The sequence below is a fragment of the Protomyctophum bolini genome, assembly GCF_963924005.1.
Source record: "Protomyctophum bolini genome assembly, chromosome: 1".
Classification (NCBI taxonomy): Eukaryota; Metazoa; Chordata; class Actinopteri; order Myctophiformes; family Myctophidae; genus Protomyctophum; species Protomyctophum bolini.
Window position 1 is genome coordinate 56,275,275 of NC_137862.1, and position 17,500 is coordinate 56,292,774.

Sequence of the window (17,500 nt, forward strand, 5' to 3'; positions counted from 1 at the left end):
CGCACGCACGCACGCACGCACGCACGCACGCACGCACGCACGCACGCACGCACACACACACACACACACACACACACACACACCATTGTCATTTCTAGAGCCAATTATACCAGTGAATTACTCTCCTGGAGACCTGTGTGTGTGTGTGTGTGTGTGTGTGTGCGTGCATGTGTGCGTGCGTGCGTGCGTGCGTCTGTGTGTGCGTGCATGTGTGCGTGCATGCGTGCGTGCATGCGTGCGTTGATCCAACCAGCTGACTCCATTTAGACAGTAAGGTAACACGAGGACAAGGTGACTTCATCATTCAATTATATCATTGCATGAATTATACTATTATACAGGTTCTTGGTAGATTAGCATTATTAACCCATCGCCTCCCGTTATACTCTAGGCGGGATCGTGAGGCCAGTGCCTGCAGTCAAATCAGCCAAATACCACAGTAGAAGAAGAGATCCTGGGGCAACCAAGTTTAATTAAATAAGGTTATAGGAAGCGAAGACCCACGTCGCTCCCTGGGAGGAAAGGAACATGCGCAATTGAGACCATGGAAGCTGAACGTGGAATTGTTGGCTATATACATATAGCCCATATTGCGCATGTTTCTATCCTTCCAGGGAGTCCACCGTGTGGACTTCGCTTTCCTAACCTTATTTAATTAACCCTGTGGGCAACCAGGAAGTCAGAATAAAAAAAAACATATATTATTTGTTTTATTGCTGGATTAAATGAAATTAAAGAAAGACGAGGTCCCTTGTCTTGGCACAGTCGGGTCGTGGAGAGAAGAAGGACCCATGCATTCTGACCTGAGATCAGATTGTAAAAATGTCTTCTACATCCTGACAGTTTTCATTCTGACCTGAGATCAGATTCTAAAAAATGTCTTCTACATCCTGACAGTTTTCCATTCTGACCTGAGATCAGATTCTAAAAATGTCTTCTACATCCTGACAGTTTTCCATTCTGACCTGAGATCAGATTCTAAAAATGTCTTCTATGTCAGTCGCTCTTCGATTTTTCAAAAAAAATTCAGACCTACAAGCTCATAGCGCGCCACTCGGTGGCGCGCTATGAGCTTGTAGATCTGCTATTTTTAAATAGCTAAAGCATAGCATAGTGCTAACACCAAAATGGGTTCCCACCCAGAATGGGTTAACAGCATGACGACATGACGCTAACACCAAAATGGGTTAATGTACTGTAGCCCAATAGATTTCAGAAAAGTATCCCAAAAACAAAAAAGTATTTTGAACCGTATCTCTTTATGTAACGTACAAATGCAGAGCCATCTTTAAACATCAGATGTGTGCACTTAAGTAATCAAACTTGAGTAATCAATCTTTGCCGAAATAAATAACCTCTATGTTTGCAACATTTATCAGACTCTTGTCTGGATAACTAGTTTGCCGTTACATGCACTATGCACTATAAACAAAGAGTCCACATATATCGTGCTACATTGCTTGACTGTCTGTTATATACTAATGTTGTCTATTGTATTTTATATCAATTAATTGATTTATTTGTTGTCTGGAATAACATTACCAGAAAAAAAACGGAATCAATTCATTGATATACAATCCCATAATATTATGGCGTTCCATAGCAATTTTGTAACCGGTTTTATCACACTGTCAGAGCCGGCATGCATGTGGACACCTGGCCTTAATTGCAGGTCAGGTTTTTGTGTCCTTGAAAGGAAAACCTTTGGATGGTTCTGGTACAGGCTGGTACAGTAAAAATCGTTGAGGAACAAGATTCAACAATTGAATAGTTTATTTCAGTGTGCTCAGGGATGGCGGCCACGGGCGAAAACTATATTCGTCCCGATGACTTGAAGCTGTTTATAAAACCAGTCAGTCGGTGACATCACTGACGAATCCTTGGTGTTAGTCTTCCTGCGACCAATAGCCCCTGAAACCAGGCTTTCACCGTCGTTTTCTCTTCTTCCCCCCTTCATGGGCCCCTTGGGGGCGCTGTGGGCCCCGGTGCATTGCACTGCTTATATATTCACCACTGTCACCATCCCATTATGTGCTCTAACTCATAATAAGGGACTCAAAGAAGAGTTTATCCGTGTTCAGCCTCAGACTAGTGTTCACCTGGTTTTAAAGAATCAGGTAGCTATTGTTATTATGTTTGTCACGAGGGATGTCGTCCATGTTGCTGTTAACCCATTCTGGGTGGGAACCCATTTCGGTGTTAGCACTATGCTATGCTTTAGCTATTGAAAAATAGCAGATCTACAAGCTCATAGCGCGCCACCGAGTGGCGCGCTACGAGCTTGTAGGTCTGCTATTTTTGAAAAATCGAAGAGCGACTGACATAGAAGACATTTTTTAGAATCTGATCTCAGGTCAGAATGGGAAAACTGTCAGGATGTAGAAGACATTTTCTTTTAATCTGATCTCAGGTCAGAACGGGCTAAAGCTCTTGGACTGAACGAGTGAGCGTGACGGGAGGAGACGGAGAAAACGTGAACTGGTTTGTCCTCGGCTATACCAGTGGTAATCCCGTCTTTGTGTGATGGTAATCATATGTAAATCCGCGTTGTAAAGTGATTTGGCTTTTCCTCGCGTTTGAAATAATTATAAAGGCTGTGATTATGGATGGATGGAGGGGGGGAGGGGGGGGGGGGGGGGGGAAACACACTTCATTTTTACAGTTTGGATTGAAATGCAGACCCCTGGACTTGGTTAATCCTGTATTTCACTGACAGACGCTCTAATGCTCTGTTAATTTGATACGATCAGGTTTTTAGGAAGGATATACGTTCTCATGGTCGGTGGATAATAATTATATTATCATTGTGATTAAGAACCTGCTGTAAAAAAAAGGGGGGGGCAGGGGAAGAAACAGAGGGTCTACTCTACATCATCTCCTTGTGTACGGTTTCAGCAGAATTGCCTGTTCTTTCCTCTATAGCGCCACCATTAGGCCATTTTGGCCATTATGTACATTTTTAACAACTTAAACACCACAGTTATGTTGACCGGGGTCACCTAAGGCTATAGGGATTTGGCATCGTTAGGATTTTATCCATTCATGATATTTTTTTTTTAGAATAATAAAATCTTCATTATTTTCAGCAATAACTGGAGAAAATAGTATTTACTATTACTAGTACAAACTGTGTATATTATTGGGGGCGGCTCAAGGGCTCCACTCGCTTTGAATGTTATCAACCGATATCAACCAGTAGGTAAGACGATGCAATCGAACCAGTATTTGTCACAGTCTGTGACTTGTGTTATGTTTTCTTGTGTACCCCGTTTCATGGTTTTAGTTATAGTTAGTGTTCTACCTTGTTACTGTGATGTTGTACTCTGTACTGCTGTATTTTTCCGTGTTTCTCAGTTGCAGATTTGCTTTACTCTGTGAACCTTTATTTTGTAGTATTGTTTTGTGCCTTCCTGTCTGCCCCTGTAGTTCCGTTCCTGTCTTGTCTCACTATAGTCCTGTGATTGTCAGTGTTGTTCACCTGTGTCCCCCTTAGTTCCCCAGCCTATCCCAGTGTTGATTGTCAGTGGTGTTCACCTGTGTCTATAGTTACCCCATGTCTATAGGTTTGCCCTTGTGTGTTCAGTTCCTTGTTCGTTCGTAAAATGTTGTCAGTGTTTTTTTTTGTTCCTCGTGATTTTCCTTGAATTCCTAGTGTTTTGCCTTGCTCCTAGTTTTTCCTTGTTTCCTCGTGTTCCAGTGTTTGTTCCTGATCTCCTGTGTTTTGGTTAATAAACCCCCCCCTTGTATTCGGCCTGCCTGTCCTCTGCCTTTTGTCTGCGCTTGGGTCCAACACATGCCTGTCCTGAACCGTGACTCTACTGGAGCCTACTGGTTGCTATTGGGAAACACGGAAGTGAAATCACTGCCACCAAAGCAAAAACATTGTGAAAGTGACTGATCGTCTTGATGGGTATTAAACTTATACTGCTTGATATTGGTTGATTTTCATTCAAATCCGCTAGTGGCTCAGCGGATAGAGCCGGATGGCAACCCTCAAGGTTCCCAGTTCGATCCCGGGCTCCCCCAGAGTTAGTGTCGAAGTGCCCTCTGAACCCCTATAATTGCTCCCGTTGGGTATAGGTTGGTGCCTTGCATGGTTTCCTCCAACCATCTGGCTATATGAATATGGTTGAATGTAATGCACAATCTATGTAAAATGCTTTGGATGAATTTAAGTGCTATATGCACTTTTTACCATTTACCATTATCTGTGATAGAGTACAGAACTTTTTGTCCTGAAAATACTGGTATTTAAATGAACAAAACAACTCATTTACATTTACATAATTATCCATTTTAATAACTGTAAAGAGTTTCTTTTTCTACTGAGTGACCATGAGGGCCGTCGTCCATCCTCGGTCTGGCTCGGTATAACCACGAGGCAGGGCCTATAGGTTTGATAGTGCGGAGGCAAGGGGCGCGCGGTTGTTGCGATAGAACTGTTGCAACAAATAGGAGTTTTCCGAGACTATGATGACCTTTTGAGGGCAGGGGTGGCTGCTCTGCATCTCGAGATGGCACTGCACACACACAGCAGGTTGAACAGCAGGTCAGCAGTGATGTGGCCATTGTGATGTCCAGGAGCGGTGAGGATGGTGCGATATAGAGGGGGACCCAGGAAGGCTGCAGAGGAGACTGAGGTCAAAACAGCGACAATGTAAAGAAATAGCTGGAAGTGTTTGAGACAGCGAAGGAGTTTATATATATATAGTATACTGGGGGAATAAACAGGCAGTGAGAGGGAGGGAGAATGCCTCAAATGAGATGAGAATGTATCAAATACTTGCATGCATGAGCTCATGTTGATATATAGAAGTGGGAGGGAGAGAATGGGGAGCGATGAGTGACCCGACTTCTTGAGAACCGTCCGGTCCATCTATACTTCATCGCCGAAGACCCAAGGGGGTGTGCAGGGGCCTGGTGGTGAATCGGTCGGAGAGGCGGAGGCATGTCCAGAACCGGCGATTGTGGACCTGATATGCACACATGGATATGTGGTTGTCCAGCATCGCCATGGCAGTGTGTGTGTGTGTGTGAGAGAATTGGTTCCGCATGGGGACCGTATTAGAGGTAACACCACAGCGCCTACACCTCACAACGTAGTGTTACTTATAGTGTTACAGTACATAGGAATGTGTGTGTGTGTGTGTGCGTGCGTGCGTGTTTGAGAAAGAGAGAATGTGCTGAATGCATGTGGGTGCGTGCGCATGTATGTGTGAGAGTGTGCGTGCTTGAGTGCGTGCGTGTGCGTGTGTCTGTGCGTGCATTCATGCAAGGTTATCAGCAACAGATAGGGAGGAACAGATAGAACGATAAGGAGGACAAAAGCTACAGAGAAAGACAGATGGAGGGAGTGATACAAACGACGGAGAGAGAAACGCATGAGCACCGAGTGCTAATCCCAGGCCTGCTGAGATGTCCACGTGTATCAATAAGGATACAAACAAAGATAGCAGGAGGGAGGAGGAGAGAGGGAATATAAAGGACAGCAGAGGAGGAACACAGGGGAGACGCAGGGACGGATTAACCCCGGCCCCATCATCTTTTGGGCCCCACTATATTTATTTTTATATACTTTTTTTTGGTCATCTTTTTAACACATATTTTGGATTTAACACAATCAACGAAGGGCCCCATGCAGGAGCCCCTGTCAGGGCCTCAAACCCACTACCGCTCGGCCCGGTTTCCCCGAGGGGCCCCTGGGAGCCAAGGGCCCGCGCGACCCGGCCTGCAGCGGGATAAAAAGAGGAGGCAAGGAGAGGAGGACTATACAAGGAGATGAGGAATAGAAGGAATAGAATTTATTTTTGACAATTCTCATGGACATGCGCACGCACGCACGCACGCACGAACGCACGCACGCACGCACGCACAGGAATGGGCCGATGTTCACCTGTGAGATGAGAAGGCTTATCTGGTCGTCAGCTGTGAGGCTAAAGAGAGGACTGACCCCTCCCCTTCTCTCTCCCTGTCTCCTCCTCCTCCTCCATCGTCTCACCTCTCCCCCGTTGCATCTGTGTGTGTGTGTGTGTGTGTGTGTGTGTGTGTGTGTGTGTGTGTGTGCGTCTCAACACATTACGGGTTCTGACCTGTGGCCCGGACCACATGGAACTTTCAAAACCGTGCACAATCTTCTCTGCGTGGCGCGGAGGTCATGTTTTTGTCTTCAAGTTGAGAGCAGATTCTCAGAACAAAGAACCGTATAATATACCGACCATCGGAGAACAAGTGTCCAAATGACAGGCCAGCAGTGATGCCATTTTTTTTTTTTTAATCCTGGAAATACTGGTTGACCTGTAATACAACAATGTGCAAACACAGCAGCAGCAAGAGCTGTGACAAGATAAGGATATGAATGGAAGAACTACAAGTAAAGGGTTTCTAAATTATCTGAAAACCTTTAATGTGGTACTTTTTGTGGTAAAAGCGCTCAAACTTTCTTCTTTCCTGCCTTGATCTCCTTCATAATTACAGACTAAATTAAAACCATAATAGGCTCAACATGATAACGAAACGCAATCTTTGAACAAGCTGTTGTTTATTAAAGCAGTTAAGCTAAAAAAAAACAAAGTGCTACAGGACAATAAGGCCAAGTGTCAGTGCATGTAAAACTTCAGGAGGACACACAACATGTCGCTTCAAACTGAGCCTATACAGAATGTGTGTACTTTTCACAAAGTGCTTCCCTATACACACAACTTGCTCGCGGACATAATCAAAATAATGACAATGCTTCCCAGTAGTGAACGTAAGTCTAACGCTGTGCGGTGCCGGTGTCTCCTCCTCCACCTCCATGTTATTGTGTTTACGTCTTTTGCAGTCTATAGCACGAGTATAGGCTAGTATAGCACACTATAGTTTGTTCCGCGTCACGGACGGTTTAAGGCCAGCCGTTCTGTGTCCGATACTTAAAATGTACAGACGAGTATGCACTGTTTCCGTATCCGATCAGCAGCCTGCAAAGCAACTCCACTCCTGATTTCAGATTTGTCATCGCATCTCGATCGAAATGTAAACATTTACTCGAGACATGAGCTAATGCTATACCATTGGCCTTTTCTTACAATGGAGGTCTGCGAGATTCAGAGCGGGGGAAATGAGTATTAATTACCCACGCAAGGTAATTATCACTTGTGGCCACCATGGCCATTATGTTTTCCTCTGTACGTCATCTGTATTGAGTTGAACTCGGACATATAGAGCTACTGGAGCAATTAACTTTAGACACAACATTTAAATAATGATATTTGTATTTATTATTATTATTATTATAATAAATGTACAGCCATACAACATCAGTGGTAGGTCTTAAGGTCTATTCGCTGAAACAGCTAATAGAATAGTGTATAGTGGAAATAGACAAACGTGGACTATAACGTTGTTGACTAGATCCTATAATCTAATATAAAAACAATTGAGTATAGTCACTTTGCGATTTGATTGGCTGAACTTTGCATAAAACGTTTGCCACATGAGCCTATAGAGGGAAGGCGAGGTGAATTTACGACCCATGGGCCGACACGGTCTCGGTCAGGTCGGCCGGTAAATTCACCTCGCTCCTGCTGCCTATAATATAAGTGGTTCTTCAAAATCGGGAAAATAGAGAGAGAATAGGGGAGGGAGGTATGGAGGGAGGGGGAGAGAGAGGGGGAGAGAGAGAAAGGTATAGAGAGAGAGAGAGAGAGAGAGAGAGAGAGGAAGGGAGCTAGGTGAGAGGATGCGTGGCGTGGATGTGCAGGCCTATAGGTTGCTATATGTGAGGGCCGCGTAGCGACCTGAACCTCTACTAGTGACATAATACAATTGGACAGAACGGAAATTAATTCGGACGGATTGGCATAATCTCAGAAAATATTATTATACAGTAAATACAACTGAATTGAATTGTCTGGAGCTTGGTCTTATAACTCCTGAACGTGCTTTGACAACTTCAAAACTTTAAACTTCAACCACAGCGACAAAACGTCCACTATAGAGCACACCACCAGAGCCACGAAGAAAAGAATCAAGCTTGTTTAAATATATGTACATATAAATATATCTGTACACAGCGACACTATGGTGCACAGGAGACAAGACATACCACATGCGTGCGTGTGTGTGTGTGTGTGTGTGTGTGTGTGTGTGTGTGTGTGTGTGTGTGTGTGTGTGTGTGTGTGTGTGCACGTGCGCGTGTCAGAGAGAGGAGAGGGGCATAATCCCCCTCCAGTAAACAGCTTAACCCCTCGGCCCTCGGGTGTTGCTATCTTCCCATTAGAGTTTAGAGCTCACACGCAGCGCTCGCTCACACACACGCACGCACGCACACACACACAAACGCACGCACACTAGTTTAGTTTCTCTCCTCTGTCTTTCACATATACTTAAGGCGTGGCCAGTCCAAAGCTATATAGTCTCTGGTATGTCAGGTCAAAATGTACTGGGAAGACCCTCTTTTGCCACTCTTTAGCGACCACCTTTTTGAAGTGATGTACGCAATTCTTTCCACACGTGGCATAGGCCTATACTGCATTTACATTTGTTCTTTCTTTAGACCTTACTTATATTGATACAAAAAAAACCCTCAAATGTTTGGGGCTGAAATTGCGAAACAGACTATACTGTGACTCGTTTCTGGGTTTCACACTTGTTGTATAGCTGCTGCCGTATTTGACCTTTTGGGGGCGCTCTAAGTGTGTTCTATATGTGCTGTCGGTTTCCAATTACGTGTCATTTGCTGCATCTGTTTTGGTAATTAGGTTTGTTTGTTACACCTGTTGCGAGGGAGAGAGGGGCAGAAGTCTCATTACACTGAGTGCAGATTGCAGAAGGGGAGAGAAGAAAAAGTGAAGTAAACTAGAAGAAGTAAAGTAGAAGAAAGTAAAGTAAGTAAATGAGTAGATTAAGTAAACTAAAATAAAGAAAATAAGAGGAGAAAAAACAGGTTATCAAGAAAGACTGAAGGATCCAAGTCAACCCCTCATCCGTGTGTATAAGAAGCAGGCAAAGTGATCAGTATTTGTGAAACTTATTGTGAATGTTACTGTATAAGAACATCCATGTTATAATGTTTCGTTCTTTGTCTCGTCTGTTACATACGTTATTTTCAGTGAATAAATGGCAGTGAAAATAACTTTGGCTCTCGCGTACGTCGTACGACCGTTGGGCGGCATAATGGCGGTATAATGGCATATCAGGACTACGAACTACGGCACTTAACTGTGCGTGAGTGATGAGAGTTGGCAGAGCAAAATCCAGACTGATTGCACACTATGTGTGAGGTGACAACGCAACATGACGCGAGTCATCATCAACGTGCACACTTGCACTTGCACACTTTTCACACTTTTACTAAAGGGCCGAGGTCCGCCTATATATGGGTGACGGCAGACTGCCGGGGCGAGCGCTGGCGCTTTGGCACGAGTGGTCAGATCAACATATGGAATGAATTCTGTACTGGCCATAAATGGAGCGTGTCTTGAGTGCACAGGTTAAGGTTTGATGAGGTCAGATCAACATATGGAATGTCAGAACAGGTTAGCTCCATATATGGAGATCTATAAGGGTGGCAGCAGGGGGGGTGGGGGCAGTGTCTTGAGTGTATACAGGGTTTGATGAGGGCCCAGGTATAGGGCCGGGCCTTAATTTCCGGGCCTGTTTGGAACCGGCTGCCCGGGCGCGGCGGATGCACTAATAACTTTGCGGCAGGCCCCGTCTATAGAGTTTGAATGGACAGGGTATGTCAGTCAAAAGAGAGACATCAGTGTTTGAATGGACAGGTATCAGTCAAAAGAGAGACATCAGTGTTTGAATGGACAGGTATCAGTCAAAAGAGAGACATCAGTGTTTGAATGGACAGGTATCAGTCAAAAGAGAGACATCAGTGTTTGAATGGACAGGTATATCAGTCAAAAGAGAGACATCAGTGTTTGAATGGACAGGTATATCAGTCAAAAGAGAGACATCAGTGTTTGAATGGACAGGTATATCAGTCAAAAGAGAGACATCAGTGTTTGAATGGACAGGTATATCAGTCAAAAGAGAGACATCAGTGTTTGAATGGACAGGTATATCAGTCAAAAGAGAGACATCAGTGTTTGAATGGACAGGTATATCAGTCAAAAGAGAGACATCAGTGTTTGAATGGACAGGTATATCAGTCAAAAGAGAGACATCAGTGTTTGAATGGACAGGTATATCAGTCAAAAGAGAGACATCAGTGTTTGAATGGACAGGTATATCAGTCAAAAGAGAGACATCAGTGTTTGAATGGACAGGTATATCAGTCAAAAGATAGACATCGAAGAGGAAGGACGGATGCGGGGGGAAGGATTTCAACATAATTATGGAATGTCAGAATTGATGACATCACGTGAGGCCATGACCATATATGGGTGCGTGACTGACGTGGAAATACACAATTTCATAGTTAGCATGCGACCTGCGGTCACAATAAAACCTTCCGGTTGGATTTTTTCTGTGCAACCTTCATGCTCCCCACAGGAGGAACGCTGGCCTTTGCTGCTCTCTCTCTCTCTCTCTCTCTCTCTCTCTCTCTCTCTCTCCCTCTCTCTCTCTCTCTCTCTCTCTCATCCTTTTGTTACCCCCGTCTGGTCAGCGACAGTGACAGAAATAAAAGAACAGACATGTTGTCTGCTACTGAGGGCCCTGAACCCATTAGTACTGCTGATTTACTCTCTCTGTGTCTCTCTCTCTCTCTCTGTCTCTCTATCTCTCTCTCTCTCCCCCCCCCCCCCTCTAAGATAATAGCGGAATGCAGATGAACACTTCGCTTCACAAGGAGGCCCACTCTTCATGAGACTGTGTGTGTGTGTGTGTGTGTGTGTGTGTGTGTGTGTGTGTGTGTGTGTGTGTGTGTGTGCGTGTGCGCGCAGCGTGTGCTGGATGAGAGGGCGTAGTGACAGGGTCCTGACATGTTAAAGAGGCAGAGTAAATGGGTTTTTCTAAAAGCAGAGCGGGGAAATATCATCGTTTTATACGCAGCCAATTTCTCCCCCTTATCTCTTCCTCAAACATGTCACTTTAGCTGCTGGGGAGTGGTAATTACCGCTCTCAGCACGCGCACGCACACACACACACACACACACACACACACAGTCACACACAGTCAAACACATGCACACACGCACACATATACACATATACACACGCATGCATGTACTATGTGCACACACATAGGAGCACCGTGCATAATCAAAATAGGTACAGTTTAACGGGCGCGAGTGTTGCACACACACACACACACACACACACACACACACACACACACACACACACACACACACACACATACACAGTACATCAGACATGCTGTGAGGTCTGCTGCATGTGTTTCAGATGGCCTCTGCAATCCTTTAATCCACGTAAATAGCCATTCATCACACGCACACGCACACACACACACACACACACACACACACACACACACACACACACACACACACACACACACACACACACACACACACACACACACAGGATAAATAGCCATTTATGCTCATCTCATTCTAATTCTGATGGCCCTCCTGCCCCATAAACCGTCTCAGGAATTGGATCGCCCTAGGCAGATTATGATTATGGTTATCAAAAAATCACAGATTGCTCTCTCTCTCTCTCTCTCTATCTCTCTCTCCCTCTCGCGCGCGCGCGCACCATTTTCTTTTACCCCTCTTTCTCTTTCCTTCCTGTTAGCTTTCTATATCTCTTCCTTTCCTCTGTCTGTCTGTCTGTCTGTCTGTCTGTCTGTCTGTCTGTCTGTCTGTCTGTCTGTCTGTCTGTCTGTCTGTCTGTCTGTGTTTATGCCTTCTGGAATATTGTACTTGCCTTTTTGAATCAAAGTCATTGGGGCTGTGAACCTATGGGGGTGAAACTTATTAGAGTCTAGCCCATTTAGACCTGAGATCGATTCTACAAAATGTCTTCTGCATCCTGACAGTTTTCTGAAAAACCCCATGTTTCTATATCAGTGGTTCTCAAACATTTTCATGGCGAGGACCCCCAAAAATATATGTAATTGGCCGCCAACCTACATCTGAAAAAAGATGTTGTTGAGATTATTTTTTATTTTTTGTGAGGGAGCTTTTTTTGTCAACATTTTACAGCAGTGCTTTTCCAATGCTTTTCAGCTCGAGACCCATGACCCCATTTTTTTTTTTTTTTGTGGCTATTTCTAGATATTTTCTGTACTCGTACATCAAAATGGGAGGTCCTTTTCTTTCCTTTGAACTGAACGATGAGTTGAACTGCTAACCTGGTAATCTTTACACACATTGAACTAGATTAGATTTGCTAACCCTCTCTCTCTCTCTCACACATCAGATGAGTGAATGTTAATTATAGCAACAGGCCAGGCTGTGTACTTATGATGCTGAACACAGCTGGCGTACAGAACGTCTTAATTGTTTTAAATGCTGCTTGGTGCCCGAGGCAGGCACCGAAAATACAATAATTCACATTTCAAAGAGATTTCCTGGAGTAAATTCAGGATGAAATATGAAACAAGATCTGTCTTGATCACATGACTATAGAGTACCGTTTTGTGTGATGTTTGGAAAAAAATGTGTTTTGCAAAATCCGGCCCCTGGTGGCCCTATAACAGGCCCCATGGTGACCCTATAACAGGCCTCATGGTGACCCTATAACAGGCCCCATGGTGACCCTATAACAGGCCTCATGGTGACCCTATAACAGGCCTCATGGTGACCCTATAAACAGGCCTCATGGTGACCCTATAACAGGCCTCATGGTGACCCTATAACAGGCCTCATGGTGACCCTATACCAGGCCTCATGGTGACCCTATAACAGGCCCCATGGTGACCCTATAAACAGGCCTCATGGTGACCCTATAACAGGCCTCATGGTGACCCTATAACAGGCCTCATGGTGACCCTATAACAGGCCCCATGGTGACCCTATAACAGGCCCCCTGGTGACCCTATAACAGGCCCCCTGGTGACCCTATAACAGGCCTCATGGTGACCCTATAACAGGCCCCCTGGTGACCCTATAACAGGCCTCATGGTGACCCTATAACAGGCCCCCTGGTGACCCTATAACAGGCCTCATGGTGACCCTATAACAGGCCCCCTGGTGACCCTATAACAGGCCTCATGGTGACCCTATAACAGGCCTCATGGTGACCCTATAACAGGCCTCATGGTGACCCTATAACAGGCCTCATGGTGACCCTATAGCAGGCCTCATGGTGACCCTATAACAGGCCTCATGGTGACCCTATAACAGGCCCCCTGGTGACCCCATAACAGGCCCCCTGGTGACCCTATAACAGGCCCCCTGGTGACCCTATAACAGGCCCCCTGGTGACCCTATAACAGGCCTCATGGTGATCCTATAGCAGGCCTCATGGTGACCCTATAACAGGCCTCATGGTGACCCTATAACAGGCCTCATGGTGACCCTATAACAGGCCTCATGGTGACCCTATAACAGGCCCCCTGGTGACCCTATAACAGGCCTCATGGTGACCCTATAACAGGCCCCCTGGTGACCCTATAACAGGCCTCATGGTGACCCTATAACAGGCCCCCTGGTGACCCTATAACAGGCCTCATGGTGACCCTATAACAGGCCCCCTAGTGACCCTATAACAGGCCTCATGGTGACCCTATAACAGGCCTCATGGTGACCCTATAACAGGCCTCATGGTGACCCTATAACAGGCCTCATGGTGACCCTATAGCAGGCCTCATGGTGACCCTATAACAGGCCTCATGGTGACCCTATAACAGGCCCCCTGGTGACCCCATAACAGGCCCCCTGGTGACCCTATAACAGGCCCCCTGGTGACCCTATAACAGGCCCCCTGGTGACCCTATAACAGGCCTCATGGTGACCCTATAGCAGGCCTCATGGTGACCCTATAACAGGCCTCATGGTGACCCTATAACAGGCTCATAGCGCGGCACTCTGGTCTGCTATTTTTGGAAAATCGTGAAAATGTGGCGCAAATCTTTGAATATTTCAGAGTGAACGTTTTTAACTCAAATCTTTGCTTCTGAGGAGTTCCTGGAACTACATATTTTCAGATGCGGGTCGGCGGCCAATTACATGTAATTCTGGGGCTCCTTCAAGTTTTTCAGAAAACTGATTTAGAAGACATTCGTAAAATCGAGCTCATGCAGGTCTAAATGGGTTAAAAAAAAGCAAGCACTCGCTCAGGCACGTGTGCAAGAAAAAAAGAAAACCTTTTGTACAGGTCGCAGGACATTGTCCAATACACATCTCTGCGTGTGAGAGTGCAGAACATAACTATTATATTTAGGGGAAGCATTTTTTGGGGGATTCAGGGTTTCACGGCGCGAGAAATAGCAATCGTTGCGTGACTGCATGCAGGGTCATTTGCGTATATCTCACGCTCGACGCGCGAGAGTTGACAGCTCTGTATCTACAGTATGTGTTCAAACGTGTGTGTGTGTGTGTGTGCGCGTGTGTGTGTGCGTGTGTGTCTATGTGTCTGTGTCAGCATGTGTATGTCTGCATGCATCTATGTGCATGTCATCATGTAAGGATGGGTACTGTGTGTGTGTGTGTGTGTGTGTGTGTGTGTGTGTGTGTGTGTGTGTGTGCGTGCGTGGCTGTTCGCGCGGTACACTCATGGCCTGTAGTAGGATATGCCCCTCCTGACCTTGAGCGTTGTCAGTCTGAGCGCTAAGCTAATGCTAATTCACAGGGAACAACCCCATGGAGCCTCTTCATAATATCCTCTCAATGGTTTGAAGTCGTCTTTGTCTCCTTCAATTGCTGCTCTTTCTCTTCTCTTCTCTCTCTCTGCTTTTCCGTTGTTTTGTCAAATGAAACTTTGAATTGCTTTTGTCTTTCCCTCTCTTTCCTCCCTCCCTCCCTCCCTCCCTTCCTCTGTTTCTATCGCTTTATTCCTTTTTTCCACTGTCACGTCTCTCTTTCTCCGTCTCTTTCATCCTCCCCCGCCGTTCACTGGCTGTCAAACGTCTCTTTCAGTTCAATTCATTTACTTTCTGCTCCTTCCACTGTTGTAGCATGCAACAGTGTGTGTGTGTGTGTGTGTGTGTGTGTGTGTGTGTGTGTGTGTGTGTGTTTGTGTGTGCGTGTGCGGTGCCCAAATCATCCATTTTTGCAGCACCCCAAATCAACAGTTTGTGATCCTGTGTCATTTTCCCTCCAGAATGCATCACTACTCCTACTACTTTGTGCTGATTTAAGCTGATTAGGGCTGATTTAAGCATGCAGTCTGCACACCTGGCCCGACTTAAGCTAATTACTGAGCTGGGTGTGATGATGACACACCTGTTGTGCCTCGCACAGGGTAGGCCTATAGCCTATATCAGATACTCTTTTGTTGTATAGAGTATGTCCTTGTCAAAGCTTTCCTAAAGCTCCTGCAAAAAATTATAATCTCTTTCTCTGCCCAACGCTTTATCCCTTTTCCAAGTTCTCTGTCCCCCCCTCTCTCTTTTCCCAGCTTGTTTCCACACAACTTTCAGCCCAGAATAACGGCTCACTCACTCAACACCCTCCCGGAAACAACCCCAAAGTCACACGAAAGAAATTAATTGTCTGACGTCTACTATAGTTGAAACCCCGACTGATTTCAATTTCTGTTTCGTCCGGCCCATTCTTGAAGTGTTTGTCATGATCCCTCCACTGTCTTCTCGGCCTATTGTTATGATTATTCCTTTTCTGCCGGTATTGTTGGAGAGTTATAGTGCAGCGACACAATGCTTCCATCCTGCAGAGGCGCAGTTGTGGAATTTAGATACTTATACTGTCCAATTCACTTCAATGCCACTGTCCAATTCAACCACCCATTCTACAACCGTTGAACTGAACTATGGTGCAGGATTCCCATTCGAGAGCGAGAGAGAGAGAGAGAGAGAGAGAGAGAGAGAGTAATAGAATAAATGAGATAAAGAAAGGAAAGAGGGACGCTGCGCGGTGAGTGGTTACGCCCACCAATCCTGTTAAAGTGCACATCAGCTCTCTCTCTCTCTCTCTATCTCTCTCTCTCTCTCTCTCTCTCTCTCTCTCTCTCTCTCTCTCTCTCTCTCTCTCTCTCTCTCTCTCTCTCTCTCTGTTTCTGACCGATTGTATTTCCAGAGCAGACAGACTGCATGTCTTTCACCCGGAAAACTCAAATTTAATTTGGGCCCATTGTTTGTGCTGCCACAAATCCACAATCCTTAATTGTATATGAGCTTGCGTATAAAGCCATATGATCCGTGATTGTGCGAGGCAGTTAAATTGTCTGAGGGCTGACCTGGCCTGGTTTTGTAATGGGGCTGAACCCCCATCAACGCAAATAAAAGGGAGACTCTGTGTCTGTGTGTGTGTCTTGTGTGTGCTATTGCGAGCAGCCATTCATACGAGGCCAGCTAATTGTTCTGGCGCTCATATGGCTGAGGCGTGGGCATCGCTGTGAGCGTGGAAGTGGGTTCATTATGGGATGATAACTTTGGACTGACATTGACGCTCTCTGGAACGCAAGAAAAGCCGGGGCTGCTGGGCGATGATATATACCATTGAATCTGATATGATGAATTCGTTTGAGTTGTTGTTTTACTTTGAGGCGTTTTTGTTTTGCTATATTACATAGCTTTAAGTGGTTACTGTCACATAATTCAGGCTGTATGCCGCGGACGCATTGGGACTATATAGCCCTGAAGTTTTCTGTGTATAATCACACATAAATAACCCCTCTGCTTTCTAGGTTTCCTTGCAACGCATTCCTTTTGGTTGGAATTATGAAACATAATATGCAGTATAGGCCTCTATATATATATCGCACTAAAACTATTCTGTTATTCATTGCGTGTATGAAAGCCTGTTATGTTACACACGGTACATGTATGCGGGTCTCATCAGTATTACTGTATACAAATGCATTGCAATTACAGTTGAAGAGAGGTAGCCACCGTAGCCTATATGTTTTCTGTTTATCCTGTAGTATATCCTGGATATATGTAGGGTATATATATCCTGTAATATATCCTGTAGGTTTGTAACAAAAACATATATCACTCGTTACTAGTCTTTACTCTTTTCAAAAGTAATATTATTATACGTATTATTGGGAGGGAACCCCTTTTGGTGTTTTAACGATAGCATCATGTTATACTTTAGCTATTGAAAAATAGCAGATCTACAAGCTCAAAGCGTGCCACCGAGTGGCGCGCTATACGACCTTGTATAGGTCTGCTATTTTTGAAAAATCTATTCTTTCAGAAGGTTTTTTTTATTTCGACGTCAGGTCTAAATGGGTTAAACCAAATGCCAAATGAAAACCAACTTAGAAACAAATGGATTTGCAAGGCCAAGGCCTATAGGTCTAGGCCTAGGTCTAGGTCTAGGCCAAGGCCTAGGTCTAGGTCTAGGTCTAGGTGGTCTAGGTCTAGGTCTATAGCACGTATCTATGTTGTATGTTTGGATACGGGAGCACGCGTGTGTGCATGTCTGTGTGTGCGTGTCCAAATGACCAGACACATATACACAGACCCTAGACAACC